The sequence below is a fragment of the Balaenoptera borealis genome (assembly GCF_965194805.1).
Source record: "Balaenoptera borealis genome assembly, chromosome: 13".
Lineage (NCBI taxonomy): Eukaryota > Metazoa > Chordata > Mammalia > Artiodactyla > Balaenopteridae > Balaenoptera > Balaenoptera borealis.
The window spans coordinates 20346460-20365104 of record NC_138870.1 but is presented as its reverse complement, the minus strand read 5'-3'; the positions used below and the strand labels follow the sequence as shown (position 1 = coordinate 20365104).

The following is an 18645-nucleotide window of genomic DNA, read 5'->3' as shown; positions in this document are numbered from 1 at the left end:
CACGGGCTCAGTAGTTGTGGCGCGCAGGCTCAGCAGTTGTGGCCCATGGGCTTAGTTGCTCCGCAGCATGTGGGATCCTCCCGGACCAGGGATCGAACCCGTGTCCCCTGCATTGGCAGGCAGATTCCCAACCGCTGCACCACCAGGGAAGTCCCCGCCTTCTGTTTTTACTGCCCTCTTTTCTTCATGTCCTACTCAGTTAACCTCCCTACCTGTTTATCTCATTCATCTTGTCCTCTCCATCCTTCTTGTCATTATTGAATCTTTGAGATCATTACTTTAAATTCTTCCTGTGACTTAGAGGTTAAAGTATTGTCCTGGGTCACAAAGCTAGGTATTAGGATCCAGGATACAAAACTAAAATACACACATAACAAAAACTTTATATATTTTATGGTCACTTTAATCTTTGAAATAACTGTAGTATTGCTAATATATTGGCATTATCTATGAATTTGTGGCCACAGATTACAATTTTCCCCACTGCTATGGGCAAAGTAAAGAGTGAATTGATCTGTGAATAATTTTCCAGAATTCGATGCTGTAAATGGTTCTTTAATAGTGTTTCATCATAATGGAGAGCAGCACTCTTTTCTAGGACAGAGCTGGCATGCGAGAGAGAGTTATTATTTCTTACGACGAGCTCAAGATGCTAGCAGGCTACAGTTGGATCTATCACTCCACCACACCACCCCTGCCCCCCCACAGTTCATCTCCGGAGGCCTGTAGTCAAAGAAAAGTAACTGACTCAACTCCTTCCTTGTTCCCTCCAGTCTTTCAGGGACTCTAAGATGGTCCCTCAATGGGAGAGTTTCCAATCTCAGGATTCAGAAGTTCCTTCAGAGGGCTTATAAATCCTGGAAATTGTATGCAAAATGGGGACAATATGTATATTTGTGCGTTTTTTTGAGACCTAGTTCGTAGTTCTTATCTGACTTTCAAATCAATTCGTGATGAAAAAGAGTAACTGCGCTGTGAGTCAGGGTTTGAGCTGTAGTACTGGGTCTGCCACCGATTACTGTGTGTAAGATATATATCAATATCGTTTAGTCTCTGATCAATTTTGAAGCATTAACTTGCAAGTATTTAGCAATATTTGGGAATGTCACTGTATCTGTTTTACCACATTTGAGGGAAATGCAGCTTTTAAATTTAAATAAGGATTTCTTTGCATAAAACTGAGCATCTACTTTATAATTTATATTATAAAAGACATTATATTTACCTGCCTTTAAATTGCTGTAGTAATTGTGTTAATGTAATGCATATCTGTCCTCTGTTGGCAAATCTAACTGCCCTACTTTCATCAGAGGGTTGTTGAAGGGAACAAATGAGGTAATGCACATGAAAGTACTTTATAAATTATAACCAACTTGGAATTGTACCAGTTATTGTCATTACCACATCTTGGCTGGTTAGAAACATTGTTACTTTAGGCATACCAGAAACATAATATGGCTCCAGTGATGCTTTCCCAGGATACTTACATATACTGAAAAATTCTGGTTCAGACCGGCAAAATTCTGGAAATTTAGGATATGTAATCCACAACAAAAACGACAAACCCAACATTCATAAAAATCCTAGGATAGCTAGTTGTTTTGAAGTTTATTTATATAAATTTCCCTAAATAAAATATGGTTAGGCAAGTTTGTACCTGAAGAATTACTTTTCAAAAAGAAAGACGATTTCTCCATATTGATACGGATAAAATTGCAAAATGTGACCAATATGAGACTAGGAGAAGCAATTTAACATTGGGTGTGTGGATTTCTTATATTCTTATTTCTACAATAAATGTGAATGTGTACTGAAGACAAAGATAATTGAAGGCTCCCTTGGCCAAAAGTTTCATAATTTTCTAAGATTTTAGCTTTCTCTCATTTGTTCTTCCTTTCCTCCCCATTTTGATTTTTTTTCTTTTCATTCCTTTTGTGTGTACATGTGGGTATGTGTGTAGTCCTCCTTTCTGATCCCACATATGCTTGGTTTTATTTAGCATCTGTATCTGTCAGTGTTCTTCCTTCTTAGAGTATGATGCCCACACCTCCAAAATTGTTACACCACGATGAGTGTACCCCTTGTGTGTGAGATACTGCGTTTATTTGTGAAATTTTGTTTCTACTAGAACTAGACTTTGTCATCATTTACACAATTGGGAATTTTTTCCTGAACTTCTTCAAAAAAATCTTTGCTCACAATTTTATATTACAAGACCCTAAAGGCATAACCTATTACCAAAGTCACCCAGTGTTACTTTACATGAAACAGTTCATTGCTTTTAGTACAGAATTCACAAAAAAGTTCTCTTTTTGTAAGAACTAATAAAATAATGGAATGAGTTTGGAAAAGTATATATTGTGACATATCTCAAGACTTCACCCTCAGAGTCACCTACAGACCAGAGACCATCACTGGGTGAAGAAAATATTGGGAGTTTTATTGTCATCAATTTTGTCTCTCGCTCTGTCTCTCTCTGTCTCTGCCTGACTGTCTGTCTCTCTGTCTCTTTCTCTTTCTTTCTCTCCAGCAGATACAGCAGGGAATATTGTTCAGTGGATATCACCCTGACACCATGCAGTCAGTATACTACAAATTCTCAGTGGCAAATGCCAAAAAACTTCCTCTTAACTCCATGTATACCATTCTAGGATTGGGCTGGACACTTTTTAAGTTTATAACTGTATGTTTATGAAACAAAAAAGTGTAAATTCTTGGTCATGAATTATGCTCTCTTACAACTTAAAAATATGTATGAATATTCTTGTGTAATGTATCTTTTTGATATTTGCTTCTGTCACATGTATTGAAAATAATTCAATTTAGTTGCTTGTACCTTCTGTGGTACTTTACTTGTGCTTTTTTTCCCCCCAAATAATTATGTGTTAATGGACTTTTAATTTCTATTATAAATGTGTTGACATATAGACCCATTAGATTCTCTAAATGGATATAAAGCTTTTTCTCCTTGTTTTAAGATGTATTTTAGGGGTCCTAAAGTAGATATTATAAGCAGTGTATTTTCATCTGTGCTGTGCTACGGCATTATATATAATTATTCTGTGGAAAAAACAGGCCCCTGGTGCATGATATTTGGCCTTGTGAACATCCCTACAGGCATTGAAAGTTTGATGTTTGAGTTTACATTATAAATCACAATGCCTGCTCTTTTACTTTAAATATCTGTTGTTGAGCAGCCCTTTAGAATTTAAATTGAACCATATTACGTTAACAGATAAGTTGAAATTGGAATTCAAAATTACCCCCTAATTTTACCATTTTTTAATTATTATTTTTATAAGGAAATTATGGAGATTGGCTTTCCTAAATTCAAAATCCCAAAGCATTCTGTTAAATTAAGAATATTGAAATTCACTTTGAAATTCACTCTTATTTTAAAGCCACATTTGATGAGGTGGGAAAAATAAAAACTGAACGGATCAGGAGAAAAGCCTAAAGATACTTTAATTGGCAGAGGTTTGAGTTGCTTTTGTTTAGTTACTCACTGTCCTTTTGACAAAGTACATGTTGAAGAGGTTTTGTAAGTGCTGTTCCACTGAAGGACAAACAAGGGTACTTTTCAGTTGAGCCCTTTTAAGTTTTGTTCCTCACACTCCCACCGCTGTTGGAGGCTACTCCTAATGCATTGTGGCTACGTGTTTGTCTATGCAGTCTGTCACTGGAAAATGTCTCTTCTTGTTGAGCCTGCTGGGGTCTAACTTCCAGGCACCCTTTTCCAAGGCACCACTGTATGGAAATCGACACTCATAAAATGATGATAAAAGAGTTTATTTTTTAAAGAAGACACCCTCAAATGCTGTAGAACCTATGTCTTTAGGAATAAGTGCTTTAACTTTAGCACAGAGTACACTGAGTCTGAGACCTTGTAATTTTTCAACACTAGAGTGAAACGTATTCACGCTCCTCTTCGTTTCAAGCGGGATCCATCACAGCGGTTTATCTTGATATTGTTGATTTCATTAAGTGTTACAGAAAATTAATTTATATTTTCTCAAAAGACCTTCTGACTTGGATTGTAATGGCTCAGGGATTGCCTTTGGGGGATCTTCTTTAGAGTAGGAGGTCCCTGAGCTGAGATCCAGGGCTGTCTGTACAAGAATCCCATTCGGCCAAGAAAGCTTATATTTTTCTTTTCAATTAGAACTTGTACTTTTGTTAATAAAATGTAATCATATTTAAGACTATGTCCTTGATGTTCATCCTTCTGTGAACAATCAAGGCGGCATTCTTTTTTCAGGTGGCTATTTGTTACATAAGAAGAGTACTATTTGATTCCTGCTTATACGTGAGTTTATCTACCAACAGGACTGTGAAAATCATTGCAAGCTTGTCTTTACCCAAATGTTTCTAATATTTCCTAAACCTTTCAGATAAATGAGGTACCCCTGTTTTCCTTGTCCATAACTAAAACCCTTGGGTCCAGACTTTGAGTTATAATGCATGGAGCACTTAAAAAACACCCATTGACCCAGGCTGGACATGGACATTAGGGGAAGGTGCCAGCCCTTCTTGCTGCTCATGTGCCACAGCTTTTGGAGATATCACTTATTCAAGAGTGAAGAGCCAGCCACCTGTTTCTGAGGCCTCTTTTCCCTCACATTAAAGGTTCAGGCCCTTGCTGAATCTTAACACTCTAATCTGGGGAACACACACAGCATTTTTCTGAAGCTGATTTGTCAGACTCGACTAGCTGGAGGATTTTGTGTGTTTGCGCGCCTGTGTGCTTTTCACTCAGTTACCCCTGAGGCACTTGTCACGACTGTGCATATTAAAATTAATCAGACCTCCTAGGCCCATGTGTCTGTGTGTTTCACATGAAGAAGTGGATATCGAGCAAATGCCCTAATTAAATGGGCCTGCTTGGTTTTGTTCTAGTGGATGCTTGGTCTTTTTTTTTTTTAATAGGAGTTGCTTATGGGGAAGGCACGGACAGCACTAGAGTCGGTGGAGAGCTCACTCAGAGTTTCCTTTGCCACCTGCTCCCAGAGTTCTGAGACCTCAAGGACTCCCAGTGTGCCCTCCTTAACCACCCTTAATGTTGAAGAAAAATATGGCCAAGATCGTGAGGGAGCAGTGAGGCTAGGGCAGAACAGAATGAGCATATGACCTGGATATTTGGGTTGATTAAGATAGTCTTTCCTACATGTCGATAATCTTTGGATACCAGATTGTGCTCCGCGCTCCCACTTTTGGATGATGGAGTTTTGACATTGAGGGGGAGATCTTATGTAGAATTCAGAGCTAATGCCCTTTCTTTATGCCCTGAATTTGAAAGCCAACTTTTATTCATATATCTTTTCAGGTCATCTACATATCATATAGAAACCATTTATGAGACAATAAGTAATAAATAAATAAATAAATAAATAAATATATATATATATATATATATATATACGTACACACACACACAGTGTGTGTGTGTGTGTGTGTGTGTATGTATATAATTTCACTTTTACTCTGATGTTTTCTGGCTTTAGCTTATTTTCATTTATGTTAGACTTTTCTCGTGACTTTTGGAAAGACTGTCACGGAACATTTGGAAACAAACTTTAATGAAGAGTAAGCTCAAAACACTGAAAATGTGTCAGGCTGACGAAACAGAGTAGCTATCTTGTTTGAGTATTTAATGTCATAAATGAGGTAAACTTTTAACACGCTGATCACTGAGCTTATGGATTTTAGTTCCAATTCATGCATATTATTTAGACTTTTTTTCATATTTTAGAAAATAGAAACAAAATTTTCCTCAGAATATTTCAAATTTGAATTCATATATATGGAATAAAGCATGGAGCCAACATTGGAAACAATTTGAAAAATCACTTAAGTGTTGAAGAGTTTGGAGTTACAGTTTAGCAGATTTCCAAATAACTACAGCAAGTTATCTGGTAAAAGATTACTCTGGCAGGACATGGTCCGTAAAATTGATTTGTTCCTTCCCAAATTGAAAGGGTTGGACAATTCCAAAAAGCTAACCATTTTTTTTTACAACTTCTCTTTCTTTCCTCCCATTGTATCTAAGACGTAAAAGGATCCATCCATTAACCTATATGCTCTCTTTTATATGCGGTCATACAACTCACGTGTAGAGCACTGTATCAGCAGTGCCAAGCAACTGTCTGGTACCTGACAGCATCATAGAAACCCCTCCTCTGTTCACTTAGGTTGCTACTGGTTATTTATTAACACAATGCAGACTGTTCAGTGGGTGTATATGAAATAGAAAGAAAAATAAAAGCCCTGAACAAGTAAATACATCTTTCATCATTTCTTTTGTTTGGTGTGTTTACTGTGTGCTATTCTTGGTCAATAGAAGTTGTTTGACAGTTCTGCAAAAGGGTGAGAGGAACCTTTTCTTGAACTTTATCCTTTTGTCTGTAGAAAAAAGTTTTCTATTTGCCATTCTCTTTTCTTTGCAACCTGTCTATATAAAATGTTTTTTTGAAGATTGTTATTGCTATTAATATGACAAGTACAGGTGATTGTGAAACATGATAAACAGTTTTATCTAATTTGTTTGAAATGGACAGTTAAGAGACTAGAAGTCTAAGACAGATTTCATTTCTAAACTTTTTAATTAGAAATAGAAAATGAGATATTATAAAATCATCTTTTTACTTCCTTCTAATAAACAGACCATTTGTTCTCAGTCCTTATGTAAGTTTCACTGAAATATTGAGCCTTGATTTAATTTGTGTTTAAGTTCTCTCCTCCCTACATATTAGTATAATATCAGTGCCGTGCTCATTGCATAGTATAATTACGGAAGAGATCAGTAGCTGGGAGAGCATGTCATAATCGAAGACGTCTGTTTATTATAACAGAACAGTGCTTCTAGGCTGGTATTTTGTGTGTTAATAGATAAGAAATGATTTGCTGTTTCAAGATGAATTAAATCTCTGTTTCATAGGCCTTTCTTTTCTGAGAAGTTACGCTTTGTAGAAATTTGCATGAAAAGTTTATACACCATCATGTGACATTAGTCAAATGGAAGACTTGGAAGCAGAAAGTGGTAGAAATGAACAAAATGCACCCTTCTCCCTTTGGAGTTTTGTTTTCTATCTCTGTTTTTTAACCCTAATGTTTCTGCTTCAGTCTTTGCTCCGGCACTGTTAGTATTTTTCACCTCTGTCGAGATACCATGTTTAAGGGAAGGAAAACACCTAAACAGGGAGGTAGCAATGTTGAGAGCAGTACCCTGTGAATAGGAGAGGTCGGTTCTCAGCCTTCACATACAGGACAGCACTCCAGACTCCCGGCAGAAGTCATGTCCAGTGGCAGAGTAAAATGGACCAGAATTAGACGTGTGCTTGTTTTGCCCCCTCAGTGCTTTAGTTTAGCTCTGCTTGTTCTGAGTTGCCGGACGGAGGACGGCCACCTTGCTGTTGTGGTTATTCAGTCTTTTCTCCTTACAGCTCATGGGAATCATTAAGAAGGAACCAAAAGAACTGAAGATAAATTGAAGTTGTGTATTTTTTTAGCACATCTTTTTCACTTAAAGAATATTGTAATTGGGGGTTAATAAAGAATATTAACTCAAAAAGCATAGTAAACCTGAGAGTCCTTGTTTTTTCTCTCCATGAATTTTTCTTTTGTTTTCTAAATTTAAGATATTCAAATTAAGAGTATTTGCAAGTTTCAAAGTATATTCCATTAAATAGGGAAATACTGTCTTTTGAAATGGTTTATCTAAATTTCAAACAATGTGAACCCTTCTGAAATAATGTCTAATAATTGCTTTTGAAGACAGCATTAAAGAAATATTAAATCTCTATCATTGTCAGTTATTTTTATCTACATCTATGCTCACATACACAGGACAAAATCTTGCCAACTCTGTTAGATCTCCAAAATTTCCCTAGAATTAAAGAATACACACACACACACACACACACACACACACACACATACACACACACACACACACACACATACAATAAATATAATAAGTTATAATTAGATTTTAGGAGCATTTATCTCAATCTCTAAACTAAAAAATTTTGGCCTAGAACAAATTTTGACAAAAAGAAAATACACAGATAAGGATCTCAGTACAGAACAGAACCTCCCATTCTGTTTTGTTTTATTTTTTCATTACCTTTGGACTCCTGCTAACATCCTGTGTAAAGTCTCTCTTGATGCCCCAGAGAGTCAATACCTCCTTTCTCTGTAATCCCTTTGTTTTCTGTTTGCTCTCCTATTCACTGTTTCTCTCATTCTGACAGAAAGCACTTACTGAGGTTCTATTATATGCTAGTTATTTTATAGGTGAATGAGGACGGAGATCAAAGACACCGTTCCTGTCCTTAATTTGCTCATCGTTTTTTGGGGGAAACAAACCATGTAACTTCATGGTGAAAGGCACTGTGAGTGAGGAGGTACTGGAGGCTCTGTAAATAGAGGGGGGTGCCTTACAGCTAAAGTGAACATATAATCAGTGCCTATAATTATTTATCCTCTAAATTGAATTAATATTTACATATCGATGGACATATCTCTGTTTATGTCACCTGTGAAGGTCATGTGGCTATTATGACTGCTTTAGCCAATCCTGTTTACATGCTTGAGCAGAAAGCTGTTACAGTATTCACTGGATCTCTCTCTCTATGACATAACTTCTTTTTAAAAAAAAAAAAAATTATTTATTTACTTTTGGCTTCATTGGGTCTTTGCTGCTGTGCGCAGGCTTCCTCTAGTTGCGGTGAGCGGGGCTACTCTTCGTTGCAGTGCGCGGGCTTCTCATTGCAGTGGCTTCTCTTGTTGTGGAGCACGGGCTCCAGGTGCGCGGGCTTCAGCAGTTGTGGCTCGCGGGCTCTAGAGCGCAGGCTCAGTAGTTGTGGCGCACGGGCTTTGTTGCTCCGCCGCATGTGGGATCTTCCCGGACCAGGGCTCAAACCCGTGTCCCCTGCGTTGGCCAGCAGATTCTTAACCACTGTGCCACCAGGGAAGCCCATGATGACATAACTTCTTTTAATGTTGTTTTTCTCATCATCTCATTTTTTCTGGATATTTTCAGGTTATTGATTTCTGCTTATCTGTAGCTTTCTGGGAAAAATTGACAACCCTAAGGAAATATTCTAATTGCTTCCCCCCCAGGTTCTCAAGCTAATAAGCCTATACATAGAATGTATTATTTCCCCTTTATCCATCTTTAGCCTTTATTCACTAAAATAGTAGAGGATATTATCTTTGAATTCTTGTTTTAGCAGAATGGTATTTGGAAAGTTGAGCCCAAATCATGGTAATAATAATGGATACATAACCTAACCTTATCCAGAGGGCTAAAGTACACTTAGCTGTGTAAGTTCCTGGTTCAGGTACTGATCCATTCTCAAAATTTAAACGCTTAGCCAAAAGGTTGTTTGCTCTACAGTTATAACCTCAATTTTATTTTTTAAATTTTATTTATTTTTTATTGAAGTATAGTTGATTTACAATGCTGTGTTAATTACTGCTGTACAGCAAAGTGACTCAGTTATACATATATATATATATATATATACATTCTTTTTCATATTCCTTTCCATTATGGTTTATCATAGGATATTGAATATAGTTCCCTGTGCTATACAGTAGGACCTTGTTCTTTATCCATTCTGTATATACCAGTTTGCATCTGCTACTCCCAAACTCCAAATCCATTCCTCTTCCACACCCCTCTTCCTTGGCAACCCCAGTCTATTCTCTATGTCCCTGATTCTGTTTCTGTTTCATAGATAGGTTCATTTGTGTTACATTTTAGATTCCACACATAAGTGATATCATATGGTATTTGTCTTTCTCTTTCTGGCTTACTTCACTCTGTATGACAGACTCTAGGTCCATCCACATCTCTACAAATGACCCAATTTCATTCCTTTTTATGGCTGAGTAATATTCCATTGTATATACATACCACATCTTCTTTACCCATTCATCTGTCGATGGACATTTAGGTTGTTTCCATGTCTTGGCTATTGTGAATAGTGCTGCTATGAACATAGGGGTGCATGTATCTTTTTGAATTATAGATTTGTCTGGATGTATGCCCAGTAGTGGGATTGGTGGATCCTATGGTAATTCTATTTTTAGTTTTCTGAAGAACCTCCATACTGTTTTCCACAGTGGCTGCACCAACATTCCCAACAGTGTAGGAGGGTTCCCTTTCCTGCACACCCTCTCCAGCATTTGTATAACCTCAATTTTAAACAAAACTGCTTGAATTCTAAGACATACAAGTATATAACAGGTACATATAGAACCAAGTATTAATACATTTTTCCTGACATACTGACATGTCATGCTGGCAGTTAATAAAATGCAATCGATATTTTTCTTAAAGTATTTGCCCAAAGAAAAAGAGACAATGGCGGAGCAGCCTCGGGATGTGGAAGTAGACATTTAATTTCTTCTCAAGAGTGGAAAAAGAGCCTCAGTTGGCATGTGATGTGCTACTTGTGCCATCCTATATATTTTATTGGGTCTTGCAGAGACCTTTATTAAACTGGGTGGGTGGGTCAGCCTGCAGCTGCAGTGAGTTCACTTCCTGTCTTACTCTCCAGCCTCTTTTCTCATTTCCTACCATTCCCTACATCACTCTTTATGACTTTTTTTCTAGTAATGCCAAATTGCCTATGGCTTTTCACAGCTACCATGCTTTTCTTTGCTTATGATGTCTGTTTGCAGTGCCTTTTACCTTACTTCGCACCTGGGTTATGGCCATTCATTCTTAATACTTAGTTTGTTTCACCCCCTACCAGAAATTTTCTGCTAACTCTAATTGCCCCCATCCTCCCTCCCTTAAGAAATTGTATTGTCTCTCCCCTCCATTGGATTTTGACCTCCTAAAGCAGTGGTTGGCAAACTATGACCTGTAGGCCAAATCTAGGCTGCTAGTCTTCAAGAGAAGACTACTTTGCGACATGTGAACATTATATGAAATTTAAATTTGTGTCTTTAAGTAATGTTTTATTAGAACAGCGCCATGCTCATTCATTTACATATGGAGGTAGTGTCCTGTAATGTACTTCCGTGATGTAATGGTAGAGTTGACTAGTATAGCCTACAAAGCCTGAAATATTTGCTCCCTGGCCCTTTACGGATAGTCTGCCAACCCCTGTCCTAGAGGGCAGGAACAGAGTCTCAGTCACCCCATTATCCAGAGTTCCTAGCACAGTGACTCCTAATTCAACGAGTTAATTGAATGGTTGAATAAGCGATCTCCGACCTGAAGCAAGGCATCCACCGCAGGGTTTCTAGCTCTCTTCCTAAAGGAAGTCTAGTAAAGGAAATACTGAATTATGAAGATTCAGATGCTAGATTTTCCTCTATCATTATCTGGGTAAACTTGGACAATTGCTTCATTTTCCTTTATTTGAAAATAAAATTATTTCATTAGGTGAGTTTTATAGTTCTTTCTAGATATAAAATTCTAGCAATATATTAATGTTTTATTAAGTCAATATGCAAAAGAAGTTAAAAAAACAGAATTGGAGAGCTCATATTTTATTAAGAAATATGAGCAAAAAGAAGAACAGAACAGTGAACTCTCACTGATCTGTTATACACCAGGTTAATCATTGGTGTTGATTAGGTGTTCTGTAGTAATCCAAATAAAAACAAAGTTTGCTGTTGGTCTGTACTGTGAATCTCTAGTACTAAGGCATTGGGATAGAAGATAAGATGTTTTGTTGTAAGACTTGTGGCTTATAATTTATTTGCATTGCTTTGAGTGAAAATTTTGTCCCAATAATGAAAGGCAGACATTTTAATGTTAGTTTTTGCTAGAATCCTGAATTGACCTATGTTTACTTCTCTTTTTTTAAATCATGCCTCTCTCTCTTATATGAACCTGCCTCTCCAGAGATACTGCAAGGGAGATAAAGAGCACCGTTGATAACCAACCTATACACCTTATTTTATAGATTTTGAGAGTTACAGAGTCCTTATATCTCTAAAGTGACTTCTTTAATTCTAATAGGGGTGCCCGCTATAATCTTGGACAGTGATAAAGTTATCTTGAATGAAAATATCACAACATAAAGATTCTTTGGATGAAAACCTTTCTTGCAATTTGTACCTATTTCTAACCTATTTTAAAAGGCAAACAAAATTAGACTTTTGTTTTAAAATATTCGTACTTCTATGAGAATATTCCTGAGTAAAATTGATCATCACATAGCGTATGAACATAGTACAGGTAAAAGAACTAAAATGTTATTTTAATGTTTCCATTAAAAGCTGCTAAAGGAAGTGAAAAATTTATGTGTATCTCTGAAGAACTTCAGAAAACAATATTTTCTAGAGGTTCTGTGTCAACTTTTATGAAATAGCCTCAAGAAATAACTTAATAAATAGATAATTTTGCAGAGTCTCCTCACTTGTAGTATTAAGGTCCTGCTGCTTTGTACAGTCTTTTCCATTGCCTTCTATAGGAATCTCATATTGAAGTGCTACAACCCTTCAGTATGGGACATCTCACTGTGGAAGAGAATAATTTCCTATAAATCCACTTGCTTCAGTGTTTGCTATATGGTCTATCATTGAATCAGGTCAGCTACCAGCAAGTATATAAAGGGCAATTCAAGAGAACCAATTTCAGTGAGATCAGAACATGCTATGTGTAAAACATTTTTAATTCTACAAGGGATATGTGTTAGGGGAAATTAATATTATTGCTACTACTTCCAGTTTCCTCATTCTGTTTTTCACTCAACAAATATTTGCCAAGACCTTATTTCTCTATTTGGAATTCTGAATGTCATTAAAAACATAGCTGAAACACATCTATGAATAAATATTCTTTTAATTTAAAAAATAAAAAACATTTTAATACTCTTACATTCCCATTTGGATTTTTTTTCATCTGAAAAATCTATTGTTGCTTAAATGTCAAGATTCACCTTGTGATTTTAAAGGAAAAATATTTCCCTTATTTTGCTGCATTTGATATAATTATGGCCTAATTAAATGTCAAAATATTGGTAGCATTGTTTGTTAAAATGAACTTATTTCAGTAAGAATAATTTAGCAATCATCTGTCAAGTTACATTCATAATATATAAGGAGACTATTTTACTAATTGTTAGGTATATAGACATACACATTCTAGAACTCAGAAATTATTAACTTCCTTAAGAAGATGCAAGTATGCATGCTCTTTCTTCTATAGCAAAATGGTACATGGATGAGGAATGACAGTTTAAAAAATACATAGTTTGTGTCTAAAACAAAATAAGCATTTACTTGCTGAAGATAGGTTTCTACCTGCGATGATGATTACAGAACAACATGTGCTTTTATTAAAAGACATTTGAAACACCTTCTTTCTATATGTTTGCTTTTTGGCTTCCTGAAAACATTCAATGTTCAGAAAAATTCTGTGATTTTTTATGTAGGTGAGCGAGCCGATGCTTCTGCACCCTTCCTTTTCCTTATCTTCTTTGGGTGTCCCTGAGCTCTCCCCAAGCTGAGATAGATGGCTGCTGGTTTAGTTCTGTGTGTGGGAGAGAGGGACTTCCACATGTGATTTTTACCATTTGGTAGTAATTAGTTTGTTATATAAATTAACATTAACTGAACCGTTCTTCAGGCATTGTTTGTAATTATCTTCTTTGAGTCTCTGAGTTGTGTAAAGAGATAAAAAGCAGGGAAGAAATTGTTCTTTATTTTATAGAAGTTGAAGAATCTATCATTAGACTGAATAGATCAGCAATTATTGTTTGTATACCCAATAGACCAAAAACTTTGAAATAACTATAACACAGAAAAAAAAAAAAAAAACTTGGAACCTAATGCTTTAGAAATACAGTTACATTTTCTCAAAAGGTGTGATTTTTATTTTAAGACAGAACTGAGTATAAGAGAAAAATGCAATACAGTTTGAGGTATTTTTCTTCACATCATTTAGCAAATAATTTCTTTTAATTCTCACAGTAACTTCCACTTGAAGGTCACTGTCTGTCTTATCTTTTTATTCTTTATGTTACATACTCTGTTTAGATGCTTTCAAATAGAAGCATTTTCATGTACATTTTATGAGAAGCATATATTTTTCTTAGATATAGTATGTCAATATTCATCTTTTTAGGCAGAGCTATTCACTAGTAAGTGGGATTTTGATAATTTGGATTTTAAACTCTGTGGAGTCACCATTTCCTCTCCCTCCATCCCAAATAGATATTGGATATGAAGAAAACAAACAATAAGCAATCTATGCTTCTTAAAATTCCCCTTGAGTTTGGTTTTGGCCTTGCTTGTGTTATTTCTAGGTTTGAAATTTTCTTCTTGTGTCTTTCTCTAAAGAGATCTAATAAGTAATACATTATAACAGATTGTCCTTTAAAGCATAAGTGTTTCTTTCTGAAAAAACATTTCCTTCTCTGTTTTTTCTTTGGAAATTGCTCTAAGAAACTACCAAGAAGAACAAATTATTGCTGTACATATTTTGACCCAAAGTATTTAAAGTATGTCATTGCACTTTTACTGTCCATAACACAGTCATAACTTTGATGTTGACAAGAAAATAAGGTAATAAAGCCTCAGTCACACCAGAGTTAATATTTGTGTTGACCTGCTATTAGATTATTAATAAAAATAAAAATGTATGCTATAAGTAGCTATATTCTATCATACAATTTCAGATACTGATCAGGTGTTATATGTAGAAAATATAACTACCAGTAGTAATTTATTTCTTTGCTTTTTAAAAAATATTATTGCAGTTGATTTCATGGAATACAATTATTTGCGTCTCAAAGATTTAAAAAATCCCAGTACAATTGCAAATTACTTGGAGTAATAAGAACAGTTTCCCCTTATTTAGAATGGCTACGCTTTTACTGCACTTTTTTTTTTTTTTTTTAGTGAGTGAACAAACTTAAGGCACTTTTTTTTTTTTTTACCGTGACTAAGTGGGAGATTTATTCCTGAAATGCAAGATGGTTCGACATATGAAAATCAATGAATGTAATATAGCTTCATTAACAGAAGGAAGGAAAAATCTTAAAGAATAGAAAATATATAATGTATGTTCTCAGGCAACAATGAAATTAAACTAGAAAACAATAACAGAGATATGCCTTTAAAATTCCCAAATATATGGAAATTATAAACAGCTCACTTTTATTAAAATTAAGGCACTTTAAAAGCTGGGTTTTGTTTTGAGTTGTTGGATAAGCCATTCATATATTTATATTGTTCTGAGGTTAACAGAGATATGCTTTTTTTTCTTTTTTAATTAGAGTGTTTCAAGAAGTTTCTGGATTACTACAAATGATTTGTTTTTAAAGTATTTCTAATACAGAACTTATTTTTATGAAATAGGAAAGCTAGAAGTACTACATGCCTAGAAGTTGGCCTACCCCTAAAGTGTATCATCTTGCATTTTCCATAATTAACCAAGATTCTAAATCATGCTCCTCCTTTAAATGTACATCACTATTGACAATTTTAAAAGCTCCAAAGTTTCTGAATTTTCAAAAATCTTGCCTCCTCAAAATAGCTTATGCACATTTATTTTCCCCAAATGAGAAAAAAATATCGTTATTGTCTTATCTCTTTATTTTGGCTGTAAGTCAGATAAACATAAAAACCTTATGTTTTGTGCTTTTCAAAATCCAGAGCTGGCTAAGAAAGAAGCAGCTTTAATCCTGAAGATATTTCCTTTCCCTACTTCACCGGATAGAAGTATATTTTCTTCTAAATTGGGCAGTATAGAATTTGGTAAAAGTTTGAAGGGCAAACATTGTGTCTACTCAGAATCATTCCATATATTGTGTGTTCCCTGTAAATGATATTAGTATAATTTTGGCACAGTATTTGAATAGAACAGTTTTTGATTTGTACATGTTAGGATTCTTAATATTAGGCCAAAATATTCCTCTATGTGAGAGAAAATAGTCTTTATGTTCCTTGAGTAAATTTAGATCCTCATTCCTGGAAGGGAAGCAAAATAAACACTTCTGCTTCCAGTCTGATTTTGTTTCATTTATGTACTTGTGTTCATAAGAGTATATAAATCTAGGCTTACACGCACCTTTTGAGGAAATCACTGTATTCTACCATCCCCACCCATACAAACGAAACCATTTTTTCATTATTCCTCAATTCAACATTTTTATTTAATACTTCTTTTTTTGTTTTTAGATTAAAACAATCAACTATTGACAAATATCCTACACAAAAACCAACTCCGAATAATTTTTTTGGCAGCCATTTGAAATGCAGACTCCTGTATGACATGATATATTTTGGATCCAAAGATAAGAAGGGAAGAAAAAAAAAAAAGCAGCTCTTCTGTGGCTGTGGCCGTGAAGCTCAAAGAGAATACATTAATTAACCCAAGAGAATTTCTAGGGAGCTGTAGTGAGTAGCCATAGCTTTGAAATCTAGTGATCTCTATCCACTGTTGGGTTTGGGTCAAAGACCTTGGACAGAGAAGGAAAAAAGGGAAGGAGGTATATTATAGGAACCAGATGTTAAAAACTGATAAAGCCTGACCAGGCCCCTGCTGCTGAAATCTACCCCACCTCCATCAAAAAGGTGACATTCTTCTCTGAAGCCCCTCTGTCCTTCGAGGAGAGAAAGAGACACAGTTCTGGCTCTGCATTTTTCCTTTGGCCTACCTTGTCGAATGGCCCTAGAAGACTAAACAGGTGTTATCTACTTTTGATTTCAGTGCATTTAAATTAATCCTGTCAGCTCAGCTGTTAAAACAACTGTCATCTCCAGCTGTTAGTAATTTTCGACTGGGCACTTTCACAGGTTGCCAAGATCTGAGCCTGCATCGTGTGTCTTTCTGAATGCAGTAGAGTAACAATTGTGGGTTTTTTAAAGGGGCTTGTATTGTGATGCTGCACACATGAAATGATCGTAATAACAATAATTTCCAAAGACTCTCTGGTGCCATGTTTTGTGGTATATAAATAAACCATGTGCTGAATGCCACTCCTATCTATATTCTGTGGTGTGTTACATAACTTTCTGGAGTTTTTAATCCAGTGACCAATAAGTCAACTTGGAAAGCATAAAAGAGGGAGGTCTGATAAGTTAAGAGACAGAGATAGTAATGCACCTGCTTGTGATGATTTCTGTGTTTCCAGAAACAATAGTTGCTTCAGGTAGATTTATGGTTTTTCTTTCACTCACTGAAATATTCAGGAAAATATTTTGTTACTTTTTAACAGTTTGAGTAACTGCTCTTTCAGGCCAAAGACAAGGTTTCTGGCTAGATCTCCTTCTATTGAAATTTTAAATCATAAGAGGCATTTATTGCACAGTTTCAATATTTAAGATCTCTTTCAGTTAGTATGCACTCAAAGCTAATATTGTGGAGGAGAGGAAAGGCTATCAGGAAATTCAGTCTATTATCAACAACTGGAACCCACTAAAAATGTGCAGTAATCTCAACTCTATCAAAAAAAAGACTTTCATTTGCCACTGATGTAACCATCTGGAACCAATGAGTTTTCCTCCTATCCTAACCTTATACATTGTAAAATGGAAAAATTATAGGTTTTCAGTTTCTTTTACAAAGTCTAAATTTGGGTTAGTTTTTACTGTTAAAATGTATGCTTCCAAAGAAAAATAAATATATGTGACAAATTAATTTTAAATTGTTTGTGTTTAGGAATAATATAATCAGATCAATAATGAAAACAATTTTCAATAAAAGGTACCAGTCATAAAATTTCTGGTTAGCTTAAAGTATTTTATTTGAATTTATATAATACTGATGTCGAATAACTGTGCTCTACATTTATTAATTTCTAAGGAATTTCTGATTCCACATTTTAATTTATGAAAGTATAGCTAATTTTTGAGAGGATATTACATGCACAGGGTAAATAGTAAAAAATGTAATAGAATGTGTATAATGGAAAGTATTTCTCCTTCCTACTCCTGTTCTTTACTCACCCAATTTCAGTTCTAGAATGATTCATGTAACATGTTTTCTCCTGTGTATCTGCAGAGATATTTTGTGCATACACATGTAGAAATTTGAGTGTGTATGTGAAGAGGCATATACATCAGAAGGATATTATACACACACACACACACACACACACACACACACACACACACACACACACACACACCCTAACTTGGATGTCATTACCCCTGGTTTTACATATGCCAGAATTTGTAACTATATTGTTTGTGACATTATTGTTATAGAGAAATTAGAAACTTTCTAAATGTCAGGGGGCTAGCTATATTATTGTGCATTCATAGATGGATTTCTGTGAGATTATTAAACATTAGGGAAATTTATCCATAGAGATATGGAAAGATATCCATGATTTATATTTTAAGTTCAAAAAGTTGCATAATAGTAAATATAGGATTATAGTATTTTAAAAGTATGTATGTGTGTTTGTATACAAATTTATTTTAAGTATTAAATACTTATCTAAAGCACATATATGTTATTAATACATGTTTTATTTTGGATATTTACTTTGGCCATTTTCTATTAATATTTGACTAACTACTAGGAATTAGATCTTTTAAAAAATGAGCAATCTTTAGTAATGCTAAAAGAATTACTGACGGATTTTGCTTTTAGTTTCTATAAACATTAATTTACATAGGAAGAAAGAGTCATTAAAAATGTAGGAAATATATATGTGTAGGCACTAA

The 18645-nt window shown here is 35.1% G+C and overlaps 1 protein-coding gene across 8 annotated transcripts in view; it reads left to right on the top strand.

Moving 5' to 3' along the window:
* The window catches only part of SOX5 (SRY-box transcription factor 5), a 993423-nt gene that overhangs the window by 706895 nt on the left and 267883 nt on the right, over positions 1-18645 (top strand). The window contains exon 1 of one of the 8 annotated variants that reach the window (XM_082351970.1): positions 4259-6363. The exons of the other annotated variants lie outside the window; for them this stretch is intronic. The gene's annotated coding sequence lies outside the window, so the exon portion shown is untranslated. Of the gene's footprint in view, positions 1-4258; positions 6364-18645 lie in introns of those variants that run through there. 8 annotated transcript variants of the gene reach the window in all.